Source organism: Phoca vitulina, unplaced genomic scaffold, assembly GCF_004348235.1.
Source record: "Phoca vitulina isolate PV1807 unplaced genomic scaffold, GSC_HSeal_1.0 scaffold60, whole genome shotgun sequence".
Classification (NCBI taxonomy): domain Eukaryota; kingdom Metazoa; phylum Chordata; class Mammalia; order Carnivora; family Phocidae; genus Phoca; species Phoca vitulina.
The window spans coordinates 6,441,545-6,461,877 of record NW_022589763.1 but is presented as its reverse complement, the minus strand read 5'-3'; the positions used below and the strand labels follow the sequence as shown (position 1 = coordinate 6,461,877).

Below are 20,333 nucleotides of genomic sequence, written 5' to 3'. Positions count from 1 at the left end.
TGGGGCAAAGCGTGAACTCTGCCTCCTTTCGATTTAACCTGGTGGTCAAGAAATGGCAGAACCAATCATCATCACCAAAGAGACCAAGAGAAAAGAACTGTGGATATGTAAGTTGAATCAGACTCCCTCAGATGGCCTTCCGGAAGGTAAAGAAAAAAAATTCTTTTGAATAATTACCATGTCGGGCCTCACAGGAAAGAGGTCTTTAAAATTTTAACTCGACTGTGTTGCAATTTCTAGGCACTCAAGATGGATGGTGCAATCATTTTTCCAGCAGCAAGGAGAACCGTACCACCACCAAAAACGACAGTGGTTTGAGGACGGATCGGATTCTAACGTACATCAGAACCAGCTCCCAGCCTGGCTCGCTCTATCTTCTCGAACCCAGGTAAAGATGCCCTGAGCTACGTCTGTCTTTGCGTGTTCGGCACCTGACTTTCTCGCAGACGCCCCCCTGCTCCTGCTCGGCTCTCCTTCGGGGGGAAGAACAGAGCGGGGCACCACGCTGCAACGGACAGGCGCACGTGCAGGGGGAACGCCCAGTTGTAGCCGGGCCTCCATCCCCAAGCCGCCCACTCCTCATCCACGTCAATGCACACTTCCGTCTCCCACGGGGCTCGCTGGGAACCAAGAATCTCCCCCACGATGGCCACGCGGGGATCCCCACATCCAACCCGCCGGATCCAGAATCCCCACACGTTGAGGACACCATGGGCTGTGTAATGGGACAACCACCTCCAGTGGTCCGCTTCCCCCGTCAGTCCCTCCCAGGGCCTTGCAGGAGGGCAGGCTTCCGAAGCCTGTCTCAGCTCACACATGCGAGCAGAGAGCCAATCTAGTTATTCTCGCCCCCAATGCCAATTCCATCAGGAAGCGTTCATGCACGAAATGGGAAGGCCGGTCCGTCAGAGAGGTACAGTAAACATCCTGGAAGCAGTGCTTCTCCCCGCACCACCCCCACCCCAGTCAGGGGCAAAAAGTTCCCATGGTAACCAAACTGAAGGTCAGTGCTGGCGAGGACGCCTTCGAGCGGGTTTCCCAGAGCACTGAGGGTGGGCACGTAGGTGGCCCAATTCAGATCCGTTACAGCCTCTTGCACCACGTTGTTGTCGAGATGGATCCTGTTACAAGAAGACGCTTCAATTCTCTGCTGAAAAGGACTTTATCTGACACTCCCTCCCCCTGCGTGTGGTTTTACTTCCATGGTTAGCACACAGAGTAATTTACACGTTCACAAATACTTAGGGGAAAAAAAAAAAAAAACCCACAATAAACTGCCTGGAACCATAACATAATGCCTGCGAGTCTTTGCTTCAAGGAATTTTACATTAAATAAGATCCAAAATCCCCGTGGGGCTTCGGGTTTGCCAGAGAGCTTATTTCTCTGAATGATTTCCATTTAATTCCTTGGATAACGGTCTTCAGAAGTTGCTGACACATCTCTGGTTTTTGCAAATAGGATAAAAATCATTTTCAGAAAATAGAAGCATCATGGATTCACTTTTTTTTTTTAATCATCAATATTTTCTGTTTGGCAAGCCATCCGAGCTTCCTCAGGATGATAGATGCTGCAATCATTTGCAGGATCCCGAAAAGAAACGGCCAATTCAAGTCCCATTATGCCGGGCGCGGTCTCCCTGCCAAAGCCGCCCCCTGCATCCCATCACAGGCGACCCATTTGTACTCGGGCACAGGACGGCACTTGTGTGAACTGCAGCATGTCGGCCCACGTCGCCCCGCCAACAGAGCCCCGTTTCAGCCCTCCATCTCTGGGGCTTCCCTCCTGCCTGCCCCAGCTCGGCAACGACGAATTTTCAATTGCGACGCTTAAACACGTATATGTTACTAATTACGATACCGACGATTCGGGTTTCTCCGCGTCGGGGGAACCTCTAGCCACAGCACTTTGGTTTGGGGGGCAGGGCCTTGAGGACCCGGGGAGTGGGGGACCACCTCCAACCGGTGTGTGTGCCCGGGGCAGGTTTATTGGGGAGCGCTCCTACAAATCTTAGCACGGCACTGAACGGGAAGTTACGGTTGCCTTGCGATTATCCAATGAATCTGCCTTTGCCAAATACTGCCAAGACTGGTTTGCAAAAGAGGACCTTTCCAAACGCTTTCTAGGTATCTTGGAGAGGTGAGTAAGTGAACCTGGACGTAAGGAGGGCGTCTTTGGGCACCGCAGCCCCCTCCCACGATGCTGGGGAACAGGGGTGTGCAGAGCTAAGGGTCAGGTTCCCCTAAACTGGATTTGAGAGAACACAGCCCAGAGCAGAGAGCTTTGCTTCCCCTCTCATTTAACAACACAAAGCCAGCTCACTAAAGCACATCCGACCGCGGCTGTGTCACCGTTCTGCCTCCTAACCAACATCGACTTTCTGTTCCTACACTGGATGTCCAAGCCACGCGGAGGCGGATGCCTGGCTTCCTGTCCTCACCCTGGCACCAGCGGGCTGCACGCCTGCCTGAGGCCTGACCCCATGAGCAAGCCCCATCTCTGTACTTATGAGACGGGTCTGCAGTTGTCTCTAGCATCACCAAGGACGATGCCAGCCTTGTGAATCTAAAGCAGGGTTTCTCCACCATGGCACTTTTAACACCTGGGTCCAAATCATCCCTCGTTAACTGTCCTGGGCACTGAGCAGCATCCCTGGTCTCCACTCACTAGATGCCACGGGCACCGTCCTCTGAGATACGACAATGCAAAATGCCTCCAGACATTGCTCGATGTCCAGGGAAGGGGAGGGAGCGGCAAGTGCAAAATCATCCACTTGGAGAAGCCCTGTGCTAAACAGGTTAAACGAGTCCCACGCTGGTTTCCAGGTATCGAGCTATGTAATCTTAAATGAATTAAAATTAAAGAAAACCTGTAATTCAGTTCCTCGGGCACAGGAGGCTCATGTCAAGTGATCAAGAGCCCCATGGGGCTCACGGCTATCTCACTAGCAACACGGATACGAACAGCTCCCTCTCTATACAGAAAGTTCTACCGGAGGAGACTCTAGGTTATCCAAGTTCTTCACTGTTCTAACACATGCACATGCTTCTCGAAGTCCTTAGCCTAAGAATAACTAACTGGTGGGCACATTCAAACTAACACCAGACACATCTGAGGTTCTACGCTTGGGAAAATGGGAAAAACTTTCATGCTATTCAGAGTTAAAAAAAACAAAAAACAAAAACAACCTGGCATTTCTACAAACTGACCACTTGACCGTAACCTCGTAATTTTACTTAATATTAAACTCGTATTTCTTTTTACTGAAGTATAATTAACATAGGATGTTACATCAGTTTCAGGTGTACACCATATTCAAGCAAGAAGACATTTACTCTAAATTTACATGTAATAAATAAAAAAACTATGAACCCGAAAAACACTGAGATTGGCCTAAAATTGCAAATGTGCTCGCAAAAGGAAAATGGCTGACTGCTACCTCAGTTACTCATCCAAGCAAGATCTGTCTAAATGATAGTCCCATATCATCAGGTACTCCTGGTATCTGCCCAAATGTGGAGACACAACCCCAGCCTGATTCCTGGACAGAGCACACACATGCATGAAGATCTGAGCAGATACCAACCCAAGGGGCGTGGGGGGCAAAAAGATCCAAACACATTTAAAAGTACACTAATCTCACACAGAACCTACATGATAAAAATAACTTACTTTTTTTTTTAAGATCTATTTATTTATTTGAGAGAGAGAGAGGGAGCGCGCAGGGGAGAGCGCAGGGGAGAGGGGCAGAGGGAGAGAGGATCTCAAGCAGACTCCGCACTGAGTGCGGAGCCCAGTGCAGGACTCGATCTCACGACCCTGAGATCACGACCAGAGCAGAAACCAAGAGTTCGTGCTTAACCGACTACACCACCCAGGCGCCCCGTAAATATAACTTTTAAAATGTACATCTGCATCTTGAAAATCTTCCTATATTATTTTGATAGCCAACAGTTCATTGGGTTCCTCTAGATCTTCATTTGCAGGCATCCCCATAAAAAGTAGTACTGGAATGTTCACGGTAGTATCATTCACGTGGTCAAACAGTGGAAACAACCCAAGTGTCTGTCAACTGAGGAATGGAGAGACAACATGGGGTCATTCCATATGACGGAGTGGCATTATATGGCTATAAAGAGGAACTCAGCATTGACACACACTACAACATGGATGAGCCTTGAAAACATGATGCAAAGAAAAAGAAGCAAGTCACAAAAAGCCACGTAGTATCTGCTTCCGTGTAACTGAATGTCCCAAACTGGTAAATCCACAGGGACAGAAAGCAGACTAGTAGTCGCCAGGGGCTGGGGAGGAGGACATGGGGAGTCGCTATTAAGGAGTGCAACGTTTCTTTCTGGCATATTGAAAATACTCTAAAATTAAGATTGTGGTGACGGCTGGATAACTCTGTGAATACACTAAACACCTTCAAAGATTTTTTTTTTATTTTTTTATTTTTTTAAATTTATTTGACATAGAGACAGAGAGAGAGGGAACACAAGCAGGGGGAGTAGGAGAGGGAGAAGCAGGCTTCCGGCTGAGCAGGGAGCCCGATGCAGGGCTGGATCCCAGGATCCTGGGATCATGACCTGAGCTGAAGGCAGACGCTTAACTGTCTGAGCCACCCAGGCGCCCCACACTAAACACCTTCAAATCAGGCTCTTTAAATGAATGAATGGGATGGTAGGTGAATTATGTCTCGATGAAGCTATTCAAGAACATGCCTTTGGCGCAAGCTGCTCCGGCCCACCTAGCACAGGGTATGAATGATGAACACGCTCATAATGCACAATGCCTTCTTCACGATGGTTAACACAGCCCAACACAGGGGCAACCTTTTCAAAACTGCTTCCGCACTTTCTAGACAGGACACTTCTTTCTTGCTGGTGACTCTCAGACATACGGGGCAAGCCCCCTTCCTCCATAATCCCACATAAAGTGTGTCCCAGCCAAGGTGCTGGGAGGCAAATCACCAAGCAGACCTCCTTGTGTCTAAGCATCCGGCACATTCTGTGGTGCACTCCAGCCACCAGCTCAAGTCCCAAAGAATGATCCCCAAATGCAGTCATTTTACTGCCATTCCCCAAATCCCCACCTGGCCCAGTACACCCCACTAGGACCTGCGTGTGCTCTCCTCCTCCTCCTGAAGTCATACTGAAGGTGAGGGGCTGCGTATACTAAGATGCCCGGGAGGGTCCCCCCGATGCCGGAGCTGGGCATCTCCTGCATCTGTCCCTGCCCGACACAGCGCTTGGGGTGCACACTCCCCTCAGCCTCCGGAGACGAAACAGACCCGGGAACTTGTTTTTGCCCCTGGGACGGCCACAGCCTCCTGGGGATGAGGAGTAGCTCTGCCTGCAGCCCGGGAGACTCCCGTGGAATACACGACTCCGCGCTCATTCTTGGAGGAAGCCCAGAGCACAATGGCAAAGCAGTAAGCCCAAACCCGAGAAGACGGGGCACATCTCTCCCTGACAGGGTGATGGATTCTGTGCCCACCGGGTCACGCCAGCCCTTGCGAGCCACGGTCCAGAATTTCTTTATTCATAGGTTAACAACTCACCACAGCTGCAGAGTTTAGAGGTTTCAAGAGCCATAAATCCATCTGCTCCCTGCTTATCTGAATTTCATACAAGATTAATATTCTACCTGCATCCTCTGACAAAGACAAATAGCCACAGAGTACAAAATGACAATATTCTATGGAGGTAAATACAGGGAAAAGAACTCAGTGGCAAACGTGCTATCTGCAACTAAAATTTGGGAGTTTAGGGGAATCCACCTTTTGTAAACCAGACCGTGCGTGGTCACACAGAAAAACGTCTTTAAAGCAGATGTAGAAGATATTAAAGGTCAAATACGGTGCCTCCAATAGGAAGGTTTTTAAATGAAATCATGAAAGCACCCAATAATGTAATTAATTTTAAAAAGAAACCATAAATTAAAATTTAAATCATACTTAAAATTAATCAGCAATATAAAATAGAGATTAAATGCAGCCCACTGTCTAAGCCACAAAAATCCTCCTGCTGGGAGGACTTGCCTTACAAAGGAAGCTTTTCTTTAGATTTACAAAACGACAAGTGGGTGAGAGTGTCTTATTTCATTAGTTTGAAATAAAAAAGCAGGCGTGCATTTTGAGGAACTTAAAATGCCACGAGAGCACTTTGTGAAGGAAGGTAAATTGCTACTGATGCTCTAGGTTCTGTAACAGGATTTTAACTATTTCAATGAGCTCGGCGCTTGCCCTCCACCTTTTCCATCCACAACCAAAAATCAAACCTTTGCTGTCGCAGGCCTCGCAAACAATGTCCCGCTCCATCCCTAGCACCCAGCACTCAGAAAGCACTCATTATCCGCTGAACAGATGAACAGATAAAGCCGTATCAGTTCTGCTGTCCTACTTTGCACCAAAATGTCAAAGAAATGCATTCTGATTGCTGTGTGTCAATAAAGTTAGAAACTCAGTGCAGCTGAAAGGATACTCCTATAAGGAAAGAGCGGTTGCTTTAGGATGAAGTAGTGGGATAGGTAACAGGCCAGGACAGTCAGACCCCAATGCTGAGCAGTGTGCAATGACAGGCACCACATTTCAGAATAACCGAAAATCTTTTCATGTAAAGATCTCAACGTGCTGACTGCAAAAAATGTCTCAAAAGAGCATACACACATTCTTGTGCAGAGAAGTGAGGTCCCAGGAGGTGGGAAGATGAAAGCCCATTCAAGGACAGGTGCAGGATGGTTTCGGGTCATAGAGAGCGGTGGCCAGAGACGAACAAGGGGAAGGAGGCAGGAAAGAGATCTCATTTCAAGAGTGCAGAGTGGAAAGTGGGAGGGTAGGGGTGCCTTTCTGGAAGCTTCTGTGACTGCTTTAAATACTTCCATTGCTCCTGCTTTGGAAACTAAGCAGGTAGAACAAATGTACAAAGCTCATCGCAGAAGAGTACAGGTGATTCTTGGACAATTCAGGGCGTAGGGACACCCACCCCCCACACAACTGAAAATCTGCCTCAAACCTCCGAATGCCCCAAAATGAACAGCCTGTTAACTGGGAGCCTGATCGACAACACAGACACTCAATTTACACTTGCATAGTATGTGATATGTATTACATACTGTATTCTCATGATAAAGGGGACTGGAGAAAAGAAAATGTCATTAAGAAAATCATATGGAAGGGCGGCTCAGTCGGCAAAGTGTGCGACTCTTGATTTCAGCTCAGGTCGTGATCCCAGGGTTGTGAGATCGAGCCCTGCGTTGGGCTCCATGCTTAACAAGGAGCCTGCTTGAGATTCTTTCCCTCTGCCCCTCAACCTGCTCACACTGGCTTGTGCATGCTCTCTTGCTCTCTCCTGTGTAGTATCTGTTCTTACCAGTTTAAAATAAACCTTTTAAAAAAGGAGAGAGAGAGAGAATATCATATGGAAGAGAAAATAATTTGCAGAACTGTACTATATTTACCAAAAAAAAAATCTGCATCTCAGTGGACCCGCACAGTTCAAACCTGTGTTATTCAAGGGTCAACTGTAGTTCGTAAGATAGAATGTTGTGGTTTTTTGTGTTGTTTTGTTTTGTTTTAAGATTTTATTTATTTATTTGAGAGAGAGAGAATGAGAGAGAGCACATGAGAGGGGTTAGGGTCAGAGGGAGAAGCAGACTCCCCACTGAGCAGGGAGCCCGATGCGGGACTCGATCCAGGGACTCCAGGATCATGACCTGAGCCGAAGGCAGACGCTTAACCAACTGAGCCACCCAGGTGCCCGAGAAATGTTGTGTTAATAGCACTTGAGGATGTGCATGAGGAAAGGTCTGGCAGTTTCTGTGTGGGTACAACACAATTTCACCACAAGAATCCAGAATCATTTGCTATCTCTGTCTACACAGTAGTGACGAGTCAGTCACAAGGGATCCAACTTTAAAATATTTCTTTGTAAACCACTCAACCCTCCAACAATGGATGAACAGATAAACCAAACATGGTCTCTACACAGAATGGAATATTATTCAGGGTCAAAAAGGACGGGGATTCTGACACATGCTACCACATGGATGAACTTGGGAGATATTACACTGAGTGAAATAAACCAGATGCAAAAAGACAAATATTGTTTGATTCCAACTTTGGGGTACCTAGAATAGGCAAATCCGTAGAGACAGAAGTGGAATGGTGGGTGCCAGGGGCTGGAGGACGGGAATCGGGAGTCAGTGTTTAATGCGGCAGAGTTTCCGCTTGCAAAGGTGACAAAAAGTTGCACAAAGATGTGAACATAATGATACTGAGGTGAAACTCAAAAATGGTTAAGGTAGTAAATTATATGTTATGTGTATTCTATCACAATAAAAAAGAATCCTTTGTAAATCTCTTAAATAGGTACTAAGTAAAGGCATGATCTTTCCCTTGTAGTCTTTTTGCAAGAGACTATTTTCATGTCGGGCGTTCCTTTAAAATTTTGCTATTTTTGTCCTACTCTGGGCTTTGGCTCGGGTCATGAGATCGAGCTCTGTGTCGGACTCTGCTGGGCATGGAGTCTGCCTCAGACTCGCTCTCTCTCAATCCCTCTCCCTGTGCTCACGCACGCACTCTCTCTCTCTAAAATCAATCTTTAAAAAAAATTTTGCTCATTTTGCATACAGATGTCTTATGAAGGTAGGAAAACTTGAAAAATACCGTAATTATTCTAAGTAATAAATTCAGAATCGCTATTGACCATAAAGAAACCAAATAAGTAAATTATTTTTCTTAATAGATTATAAATGAAGTTAAGCCAGTTAGATGCCTATGAATTATACGCCTGATCATGTTGTCAAACCTGTATTTTTTAATACAAAGAGAAACGTAATTTAGGAATAGAAATCCAGACCTAGAGCCTTAGTATCTTCCAACTTTATAGTTACAATGAGCGTTGGAGTCACTGGAGGAGGCCCACCGCGTGTAAAACTCCCCACCGCGGTGCTTCATATCCATGCAGAGCCTAATGTCACTACTATGAAAGAAGAGGCCGTAGTTTACACATGCAAAGTTGTGGGCCATGCCCCACACCAGCCAACCTCATCACTACTGAAATTTGGGCCAGTAACTCTCGCGTGTGGGAGGGCGGGAGGGAGGCTGTCCTGTGCCCTGGAGGATGTTCAGCAGCATCCCTGGCCTCCACCCTCTAGATGTCCATATCCCACATACACACACCCCCCAAATCATGAAAAATAGGTCTCCAGACTTTGCCAAGTATCCCCTAGGGGAAAAAACACCCCAGTTGACAACCACGTCCTGAACTGAGAGACACTGAGAGACCACCCACGTTTACAAAGCCAACAGTAGGAAAAACAACATACTTTGAATTATTATAAGAGACAGAAGTAGTGAAAAATGTCAGAAACGAAAAGAATTGTTCCATCATTTTGAGGCCCCTTCCTAGCCGTGTTACAACCAGAATCTAAAACCAATTTCAAGAGTTCATTCTCTGGTTTAATTCATCAAGAACTTAATTAATGTCCATTTGAGTCAAATTGCAACATGAAACTCACTAGACTTTCAATCCACAGTTGGGAAGAGGGTGCGCTTTTCCCGATCTGCTTGGGCTCAAGAAAAAAGGAATAGCCACCTTCTCACAAGGAAGCTGTTTTCCTGATAACCTGGAGGCAGCATCTGCGGGGCTCCATGTGTGTGTTCTGGGCATTCACGAAAGCGGATGAAGACAAATGGTGTTTGAAAGAAAAGAACACTGAATAAATGTGAAGGGCAAACTGAAAGGGAGAACAAAAAGCCGAACTGTGTTATCAAACAGCACTCATCAAGGACTTTTCATCAGCTGGAGACAACAAAAAGCAATTGTGCTATCGGATTATCCACACGGAATTGACACCTTTAAATCAAGAAGCTATGGTTCCAAGGTCACCCGCGAAGTTTTACTGCTTTTGATAAGACAGATCAGCAACACCCCACTCTACCCCACGCACTCTGAGGCTGCTGTAAGACCCCTCTGGGACACCACCTTTACCCAGTTAGTATGAAACCCCCGAAATGGGGTTGGTCTGCAACAGGGCACACCGCCCAGTTGAGATCCACCGGAGTCCCTGTCTTGTCCCTACTACAATTTCCAGTCCTAATCAACTCTAACACTAAACCAACCCTTCAGGCTCCAATGCACCACTTCTCTGAGCCATGGCTCCCTTTGATCACAAGTACCTGGATCATTCGTGCCCTTCTTGGATTGTATGAATAAAGAGGAGTTGGTGAGAACTGGTCACCCATCTTGTGACTTAGACTCCAAGAAGGACGGCAATCAGAGATGAATGAGAAAGCAGGCTGCAAGTGTTTAGAATAAGCCACACCACACACACACACACACACACACACACACACACACTCCCCCCCTTCCCCCCCCACCCCCTCCGTCCCTCCCTCCACACTGGGCAAACAGCATCCAGCCCAAAAGCAAACACTGAGCATTTCAGGGTTCTGAGTCACTTCCAGGCTGTGGACGGGGAGGAGGAGAAAAGAAGTAGAAGGGAGAAGCGGGAATGCACACGGACTCCACAAAACGCTTGGCAATTTCGTGTCTTGTACCAAAGGACTGAGAAGTAGGGATTAACTTCCCACTGTACAGAGAAGAAGACTGAGGCTCAGAGGTGCTAAGCAACTTCTGGAGGTCCCACAGGGCGTGGGTGATGAAAACAAGAGGTGAGACCAGAGCTGGCCGCCTCGAGGCCCCCGCATGCCTCTCCCTCTGTCCTCACGGGAACAGAAGAGCCATGCCGAGGCAAAGGGCACCGCACCTTTCACTGTCTCGATTCACTACTCCCCCCGGGGGGGGGGGGGAAACAAGCAGGCCCCTCTGAAGGCAGCTCCTGGAAACAGCATGGCCGCATGCTGGTCTCTGGAGAGCGCAGCCACGTGGTTCTCTGCGGCAATCGGTGGGGCATGTGCCCGATGGAGCCCGCAGGTCTGAGCCCACTCGCCCGCCAGCGAACAACAGCCCCAGGGCTTCCTGCTGGCCCCGCTGTGGACGGAACTGGAGGCTGTTTTTTTTTTTGTTTTTTTTTTTTTTTATTCATTTGACAGAGACACAGCGAGAGAGGGAACACAAGCAGGGGGAGTGGGAGAGGGAGAAGCAGGCTCCCCGCGGAGCAGGGAGCCCGATGCGGGGCTCGATCCCAGGACCCTGGGATCATGACCTGAGCTGAAGGCAGACACTTAACGACTGAGCCACCCAGGCGCCCGGAGGCTGCCTCCTTGAGCCACCTCGTCCCCACACACAGCAGTCCCCCAACGGGAAAGCAGCTCGATGGTGACCGGGCTCTGCTCCTGGCATGGCAGCTGTCTGTGCACGGAGGCAATCGTCCCCGGTGGCACGGTTCAGCGCCCAGCTAGTTCCGTGTGGCCAGGGGGTCTCACCCTCCCTCCGTCAGCAGGGTCTCGATGCCAGAGGGGCCCAGCACCACCGCCGTACCCTCCGAACGCGGCGGCTCGGGAGGGGTTCAGCCAGCTGCAGTCCGCTCCAGCCGCCCACTCCCCCACCGGAGCCCGGGGGCCCCACGGCCTCGCTGAGGGTCAATGGCCCCCAACAATGGCACTGATCTCCCAGGACTACCTGAGGCACAAACTGGGGACTTCAAACCGCATCTGGTCCACAGCACAACCTGCGCACGGCAGCTCTCCTTGTACGCGCCCCCCGCTGCAGAGATCCCGAAGGCCCCCGAACTCGTGAACGGACACCTAAGCTCTGGCACAGCCGGACGGCGGTACACCGCTCGGCATCCAAAAGGCACGAGCCGCTCACACCCACCACCTGGATGCATCTCCAGGGCCTCAGGCTGAGGAAGAAAGGCAGCCTCCAAAGGCCAGATGCCGTACGATTCCCTCATGTAACATTCTCGAAATGACAGAACTCTAGAGACGGAGAGCCCAGTGGCTGCCAGCAGTCGCACAGGGTGACCTAAAGGAGTGTCATGAGGAGCCGTGCTGGTGACGTAACGGTGTGCGTCTGCAAACTGCGTGACATGTGACCTACACGACGTCCCGCGTGGCGTGCGCACACCGCATGAACGTGTACGTGTGGTACACATGTACACACGCAGGCAAGCACACGCATGCACACGAGTGCACGTGAACTCTGCTGAGATCCACAGAGGGTCTGCATCGGAGTCCACGGGGCCAGCGCCCACGTCCCCCTGGTGAGAGCACAGCAGCTCGGGATCGTGATGGGAGACGCTCTCGTCACAGGGAAGTCGGGGAGGGGTACTCGGGAACTCCCAGGACTGTTTCTGCAACTCTCTGCGAGTCCAACGTCACTTCGGAATAGAAGCTTTCAAAATGACCGACTGACGAACAGATACACAAGATGTGGCCTGTTCATACAACGGAATAGTATTTGGCAAGAAAATGGAATGAGACGCAGACACGTCCTACCACACAGGAGGGACCGTGACGGGACCGTGACAACGTTATGCTGAGTAACAGAAGCCGCAAAGAACACACACCGCACGACGCCGATCCCATGAAACGCCCGGGAACGGGCTACCCTGTAGGCACGGGAAGTAGATCGGTGCTTGTCGGGGACCGGGGGAGGCCGGGGGAGGGGGCCACTCGACTCTGACACTGGTCCCCGGAGAGCTCTGACGGAAGGACTCGCACGGCGGGGGCGGGAGCACAGCTCCGTGAGCAGAGCGAGGACCGCCGACAGCACACGTCCAGTGAGCGACGGTCCCCTCCGTGAACTAGCTCAGGGAAGGCGTTACCAAAACCCGGCAACATCTGGCACGCGCGTGTAAGAGGGCTACCTCGTCACCATTTACTGTTCTTTCCGCCCCATGCGGGTTGGTTGTGAGAGTCACCTCTGGTGCCCTCTCGGTCTACAGACTGTCCCTCTGTCACTGATGGACTTGCAGTCCTCGGGTACGTCCAGGCCGATGAAAGATGGCAGCTCTAACGCTAAAGAATCAAAGGCTCCTGAGAGCACGGTGCAGACACGGTCCAGTCCACAGTCCTTGCCCTTCCCGTAGGCCCTTTCTGCTCCCCCATCACCCCGTTCAAGGCCACCAGGCTGCTTTATCAACTTCCCCTATTACAAAAAAGGGGGGGGGAAACGCCTGGGTGACTCAGTCGTTAAGCATCTGCCTTCGGCTCGGGTCATGATCCCAGGGTCCTGGGATCGAATCCTGCATCGGGCTCCCTGCTCAGCGGGGAGCCTGCTTCTCCTTCTCCCTCTGCTTGTCGCCCCCCCTGCTTGTGCTCTGTCTCTCTGTCAAATAAATAAAATAAAATCTTTAAAAAAAAAAAAAAAAAGCTTTGTTGTTCCTGGCTCCTGACCTTTGCCTGTAGTCAGTCCCCCACCTAGAACATAATTCTTCAACATATATCGATACTCCATCCACCACCAAACCCATCTGGAGTCTCCCTTCCAAAAGGAAGGTCCCTCCCTCCTTAGGCTACTCTGCCACATGCTGTTAAGAGCCTTGCTCAGAATTCAGGGATGCCTGGGTGGCTCAGTCGGTTAAGCATCTGCCTTCGGCTCAGGTCATGATCTCCCGGTCCCAAGATCAAGTCCCGCATCAAGCCCCACATTGCGCTCCCTGCTCTCCCTCTGCTCCTCCCCCTGCTCATGTTCTCTCTCTCTCTCTCAAATGTTAAGTAAAATCTTTTAAAAAAATAAAATAAATTTTTTTTTTTTTAAGATTTTATTTATTTATTTGACAGAGAGAGAGATAGCGAGAGAGGGAACACAAGCAGGGGGAGTGGGGGAGGAGAAGCAGGCTTCCTGCCGAGCAGGGAGCCCGATGCTGGGCTCGATCCCAGGACCCTGGGATCATGACCTGAGCCGAAGGCAGACCCTTAACAACTGAGCCACCCAGGCACCCCAAATAAATTAAATTTTAAAAAAGAGCGTTGTTCAGAATTCCCTCAGCAGGGAGTGTCTACACCATGCACGGAATACCCATTCCCACCATGGCCTTCTGCCACGCCCCCCACTTCATGCATCTGTAATGCCTCACCCCCCAAAACAAGACACATTTCACACACCTCCGTATACTCCACAATGCTCCGGAAATAACACACTGAACGACCAGTCATGCCAGAGATGGAAGATCTTTCAAACCAAGTGCTCTGAAAAGGATGTTCTTGATTTGAGAGGGCATCGGGCCTTAACTGGGTGCAATACAGCAGACAAGAGGAGAGCTCCAGGCCCCAGAAGGCCTGTTCTACGTGACTCTGGATTGGCTCTGCTCTATCAACAGCCCAGGGAGGGCTGAGAACGAAGGAAAACGTGTCTGCAGGGGCCTCTGTCCCAGGCCATGCTGCCTCAGGAGGGTGTCCCAACAAGGTGGTTCTGGAAAATCCTGGCTGGTCCACAAGCGGTTACATGGTGGCCTGTCGTTCTCCACACACGTACTAAGAAGAACAAACAAGAGGAACGGAGCGTGTGCCAGACAAAAAGTCAAAAGCCCTTGCTGGTTATGAGTCAGCCTTCTAAGGACAAAGAAGGGCCTCAAATGCATATGGGAAACAATAGGACAAATGATACTTCTCTCCAAAGCATACAGATTTTAATAATCATCTCCATTTCTCTTTCCTAAAATCTCTTGACTTCCAGAAGCTCAACGAAAAAGAAGGGTGTTAGGCAGACACACAGCATTTTCTTGCTAGCAAAATTACCTGTTACAAGAAATCTTGAGAAATCACCATTTCCAGTACTTAGAGCCAATACAGTAACATTTAATTTTTAAGCACAGAAAATATGAAGAGGTTGACAGGATATTTATTACATAATAAGAAATCCTTTTACAATTTCACTTACTCAGAGCCAAATGTAGGCAAATCCCTTCTTCCTTCGAGGGTTTATTTCAAGGCGTGTTTTCTATCTTCAGTTACCTGTTAATGAAAAATAACCGAAGTAAGGCAAAAGCGTCCATGAAAACATCTTGAAGTACACCGTCAACCGTTCCACAGGCCAGGAGATATCTGAATTAGGGATATGACAAAACCGAAATAATCACTAGGTCATCGTTGACTCCCGGGCTTCATTCCCCAGTTAAAGCACGCAAATCTGGTCAAAAGTTTCATTATCTCACAAGCAATTATGATCCTATCACCAGGGAATGTCGATAACTGAAAAATCCACTCCGCTCTTACCAGACACACTTTTCCTCTACCCTCCTAAAGCATGCTAAGTGAAAACACAGGTTATTTCTTTTTCTTTCTTTCTTTTTTTTTTTTTTTAAACACAGGTATTTCTAAATTCAACCCAACTCATGAAGTTTCTACTGACAACGGCTCGTTCAGTCTTGCGGAAAACGCAAACGGCGCTCGGTGCTGTTCCAGTATTAGGGACACACAGTGCCTGCGCTTGTGGAACATACCCATCCCGGCAGGGAAAAGCGGGGAACCTGGTGATGGAAGAGCAGGGACCATAAACTAGAAAGCAAACGCAGAGCGAGATCACTTCATACGACAGAACTACTGAGACTCTGGTTGGTGGTGGTGGAAGAGAAAGTGACCGGGGGCAAGGAGTTTACTTACTCTGGGGCCTGGGGCAGCACTCTTTGAGGAGGGAGTGTCTGAATATGGGCGAGAGAGGCCACAATGCGGACACAGCAAGTGCAAATGTCCTGTGGTGAGAGTGACCTTGGCAAGAGGGAGGGAGGAAGGCTAGTGCTGGGCACCAGAAGTGAGTAATAGCAGGTCCCGGGTCCAAGAGGACCTCACAGCTCATGGAAAGGAGTTTGATCCTACACAGGCCCCACTACACCTTATTCTTCACCCAGCACCAGAGTTAATGAGAAAAGAAAATCTGATCATCCTGCTATTAAAAAAAAAAAAAGCCTTCGGGGCCTCCTGTCATGCTTAGAACAAAATCCAGAGAAGCTCTTGCTCAATAGAGAACCACCGGTGACTCGCACAGTGCCGGCAGGAAAGACGAGCACAAAATGCAGACAGTGTACAGGGTTCTAAGACATTCTGACCTAGAGGACTCACGGGGGAAGCGGGGGGAAGGGGAGAGGGGGAGGCATGTGTGGTGGGGAGGGGAGAGAAGAACCCAGTGTGACTTCTAGCTTCAGGGCTTAAGCAACAATTTGGAAGATGGTGCCATTTCCTGGGATGTAGGCAGACTTGAGGAGAGGAAAAGCAGGACTTTTTTACATGTTAACTTTGAAACGTCCATCCTAGCTGTAAGTGGACTACTAACTAGGTAGTGAAGGACACCAGTCCAAGCAATCAGGAGAGGTCACGGCTGCAGAGTTAAGTCTGGAAGTCATCCCGTAACCATGATCTTCAAAAGCTACGGGCCTGAATGGGAATGCCCAAAGCAGGGTTTCTCACCCTGGGCATTGCTGACTCTGTGAATCTGATAACTCTGTTGTGGGGGCTGCACTGCACACTGAGCAGCATCTCTGGGCTCCACCCCCTAGATGCTGGCAGCAATCCACACATTCGCCCCCTTCGTTGCGATAACATACCAGGTGTCCCCTGGGGGGCACAAGCGCCCTGCAGAGAACCCCTGGTCTAAAGGCTGCAAGCCGCGGATGGAAGGCTGAGAGAAGGAGATGTCAATGAGACAGGGGTGTGCAGACAGGCAGGAGGAAATCCAGGGTGGTGCGGTATTCCCTGGCATCTAAGGACAAACAGCTCTCAAAAATCATGGAATGACTAGCAAATAACGGCCACTGATATGGATGGCAAGGAGGAGAGCAGATGACAGGATGACAAAAAAACCACACTGTCTCCTCTGCCCATGCCCACTACATGGAAGAAATCTAGAGAGGCTTCATGGAGGCGGCAGCATTCCTGTTGGCCCATGAAGTCAGGTGACGAGGAAGAGAGGGGAGCTGCAGCTTGAGTGGTGCTGGAGGCAACAAAGGCAGGCAAGAGGGCACTGAGATTTCTAAAAAGGTCAGCTGATGCTCTCAGGGTGCTCAGGAAAGGGGATGGGTGCGGCCGAGTGCCAGGACGCTGGGCAGTGGACAGCACGGGTGCCCCATCCAGTGCCCCGTCCAGCAGAGGGAAGAGGAGGCCAACCGGGGAAGTTGGCCCTGCAGGACACTCCCAGCAGGGGCGACTCCAAAATACCAGACAACCTGCAGAGTTCCTCCCAAGCAGGAGCCAGGGGCCTCACAGTTGAGTGGGCCAGCCATCTCTCTCTCTCTCTCTCTAAACTTACAAGGGCTCGTGCCCCTGGCACACGATGCTCAGAGTCCCGAATTGTGTGAAAATGCGGACACCACTTGCCAGATAGATGCCTGACCCATTGCCCTACCCCCTTCCATCATCATGCTGCACCACTACTATTACCTTTAATGCTATCATATTAAAAAAAAAAAAATTTAGGGGAAGAAAAGAAGGGCAGATTTACAGGCCTCACTTTGCTCCTAATTAATTATAAGAAACTCTCTCTGGACCAGAGAGTCCTCAGCTGTGAAATGAGGGTATTAAATTATTTATGAGGTTTCATCCACATCAAAAAATCTGAGGAACCATTTTCCCGTTGACTTCCTTTGTAAATTCTAAGGGAAAACCCTTGCAAAGAACTGAACCAAGAACTTGCACAAGGATGCTGGGGGAGGGAGGGAGAAGGAATGTATGCATCCATCTGTCCTGCAGCCAACTGACCACAGAAATATATCCAAAGGCGGCAACGTTTTCCCAAAATTGCCATAATGATTAACATTTGCACGCCAAAGAAACTCAAGTTGTACCATCACGAAAACAACGCAAAAAATCCAAAATATGTTTTCAGAAGCCACTGAGCGTAACAGAGAAGCTGCAATTTCCTCCTGAGTCCTTTCTTTTTTTAGTGAGCCCTGAATTAACTGGGCCAAGAGCCAGGGGCTGAGCCGGGTACTGGCATGAGGAACCCGAGAATTCTGAACACTTCATTTGCTATGAGGTTCAAGTTCTGTGTAATGAAGCTGTTGTTTCCTGCATTACACCAGTACTGAATAGCATTTTTATGTATGGCGATGATTCATTCAGTAACAGATTTTAAATCTCTTAAATCAGTGGTTCTCAAATGGGGCTGTCTCTCAGGGGACACTGGGCAATGTCTGGAGACATTTTTAGTTGTCAGGCTGGAGGAGGAATGCTGCTGGCATCTAGTAAAGCCAGGGACACCGCACACAGCACAGTCCTTCTGAGGCAAAAAATTATCTGGCCCAGGTATCCATACTGCCAAGGGTGACCATACTAAAATTTCTATAATTTTATGGGAGATACATCCTATATGCTCTCATGCTCCAAACCACTTTCATTCTTTTCAAAGTAATGCATGTACATTGTTTTAAAAAGTAAAACACAGGTGAGGCAAAAGACGCCTCTTTTCACTTACAAGCTTTTTATAGCACCATCTATCCCCAATTCTACTTCCCACAGCAACCATTTTCAAATCTCAGACCTGTTTGTTTTACTGGCAGTGATCCTCAGTATGACTTCCATGTTTCTATATAACCTTATAATATTCCCTATCAGCTTCAGATATTACTTATTTGATTTTCTCACATATGGGTGAGAATTTTGGTTTTTTAAATTCCCTCCTCAATCCTATGCTAACCCTACCACATTTTCCCAGTAGTGTAACCATAGTTTTTGGTTAAATCTATATCTGACGGATATTATTTTGACAACGGAATGGGCGCTGCTAAGCAAGCAATATAGTATGACTATGACTCCTTTCTTATGCAACCTTTTTGTTTTCCTGGGGTTACTAATTGCATCTGTTTTTATTTCCTTAGTTTTCTTTTATATATATATCCTTTGGTAATTCTTCCAGCATTGTCCACAATCCTTTGACTCAATTTTTCACATGATCAAAATTCTCAGATAATCTGTCAGCTCTATGGGTCTCCCCCTCAATCACGCCTACATCCCCCAAATATACACACATCAGACCTTCTGAAATTTCTTGTCTCTGTTCCAGTCTGTAGTTGTCAGCATTAGGCCTGCTATAGAGTTCATGCCGCCTTGAAACCACAACATCGTGAGAATACATTCTGTCTCTCTGTTTCTAGGATCCCAAATCTCCCCTTTCTCGGTTTACTCTCTCATTTCAGTGGGACACATTCTCTAGATTTCTGAGAACTGATGTACAAAAGCTAAATTTTACTGATATCCTGAATATGTAACAAATATCTTTATTCTACCCTTAGTTAACAACTAGTAGAAGAATGACTTTAAATTCTGAGTGAAAATTATTTGCATAGAATTCTTAGTCTCTTTTCCAACTTCCAATGCTGCCGTTAAGAAATCTGGTATCATTCTGATTCCAGATTCTTGATATGACCTTTAAATCCAGGATAGTCCTTATATACTGCCTTTATCTCTAATATTCCAAAATGACATGGTGAGCTTTCGTGTAATAATCTTTATATGCTTTTTATTCTCTGTTCTAGTCACCTGGTAGGAAATTTCTCTCTTCTTCAGATTTAAGATTTTTTTCCAGCGTCTCGTCCTTGGAATACCTATTAGGCAAAAATCTGAATAACCATCTCTCATTTATGTAATAAAACTTTCTGCACTATGCCTTCACTGACCAGTAAGGTATCCATTAGCTGCATGCAGTTACGAAGCACTTGAAGTGTTTGACTAGTGCAACTAAGGAACAGGCTTTTAAATTTTATTTAATTTTAATTAATTTAAGTATAATAGTCACATGTGGCCAGTGGTTACCGTATTAATGCAAATCTAAAGACTATGACAAATGGGAAAAAAAAACCAACAAAGGAGAGGCAGTGCCTACAGCACAACTCTAAGATGATATTAAACATCGGAAGATATTAAGATGTTCAGAAGAAGAAATGGAATGTAATTTCTAAATCCTCACCACTATACTATTTTCAATATGAGATTCTAGGACTTCATTCCTTATGGCTTCCTTCCTCGTAAGAACTTGAAGAACCTATACTTCTGCACGGTGGACGCTCTAGGGGACGGACATTAAAAAGGCATACCAGGGCAGTCTCTGGGCATTCATTCACTCATTTACTCAATCAACAAACATCACAAACATAACAAATTGTTACCCAGACATTCTATGAACAATGACCATGATAGAAAACAGAACCGCAAAAACCAAAACTGCAAAAACAAAATTACAAAAGTTCTGGGCACCCAAGCCAAAGCCGATCAGCCTGTTGTTTCACCTCAATCACTGGGAGCCATTTTCTTTAAAGCTTAGTGCCCACCATACAGCAGGCAGGTAATAGGTGCGCACTGAAAACAAACTAAGTTCAGGCTCAAAGCCAAAAGAAAGTCATTATTGTTTTTTCAACTCAAAAAAAAAAAAAAAAGAAAGAAACATATTAGCACTGTGGGAATAGGGAAATAAATGTTCAGGGGAAATCATTTTTT

General features: G+C 47.9%; 1 protein-coding gene across 4 annotated transcripts in view; it reads right to left on the bottom strand.

Annotated features, from left to right (window-relative positions):
* The window catches only part of TBL1X (transducin beta like 1 X-linked), a 217,577-nt gene that overhangs the window by 116,974 nt on the left and 80,270 nt on the right, over positions 1–20,333 (bottom strand). For all 4 annotated transcript variants that reach the window (XM_032391122.1, XM_032391123.1, XM_032391124.1 and 1 more), the window contains exon 2: positions 14,791–14,864. The gene's annotated coding sequence lies outside the window, so the exon portion shown is untranslated. The remainder of the gene's footprint in view (positions 1–14,790; positions 14,865–20,333) is intronic.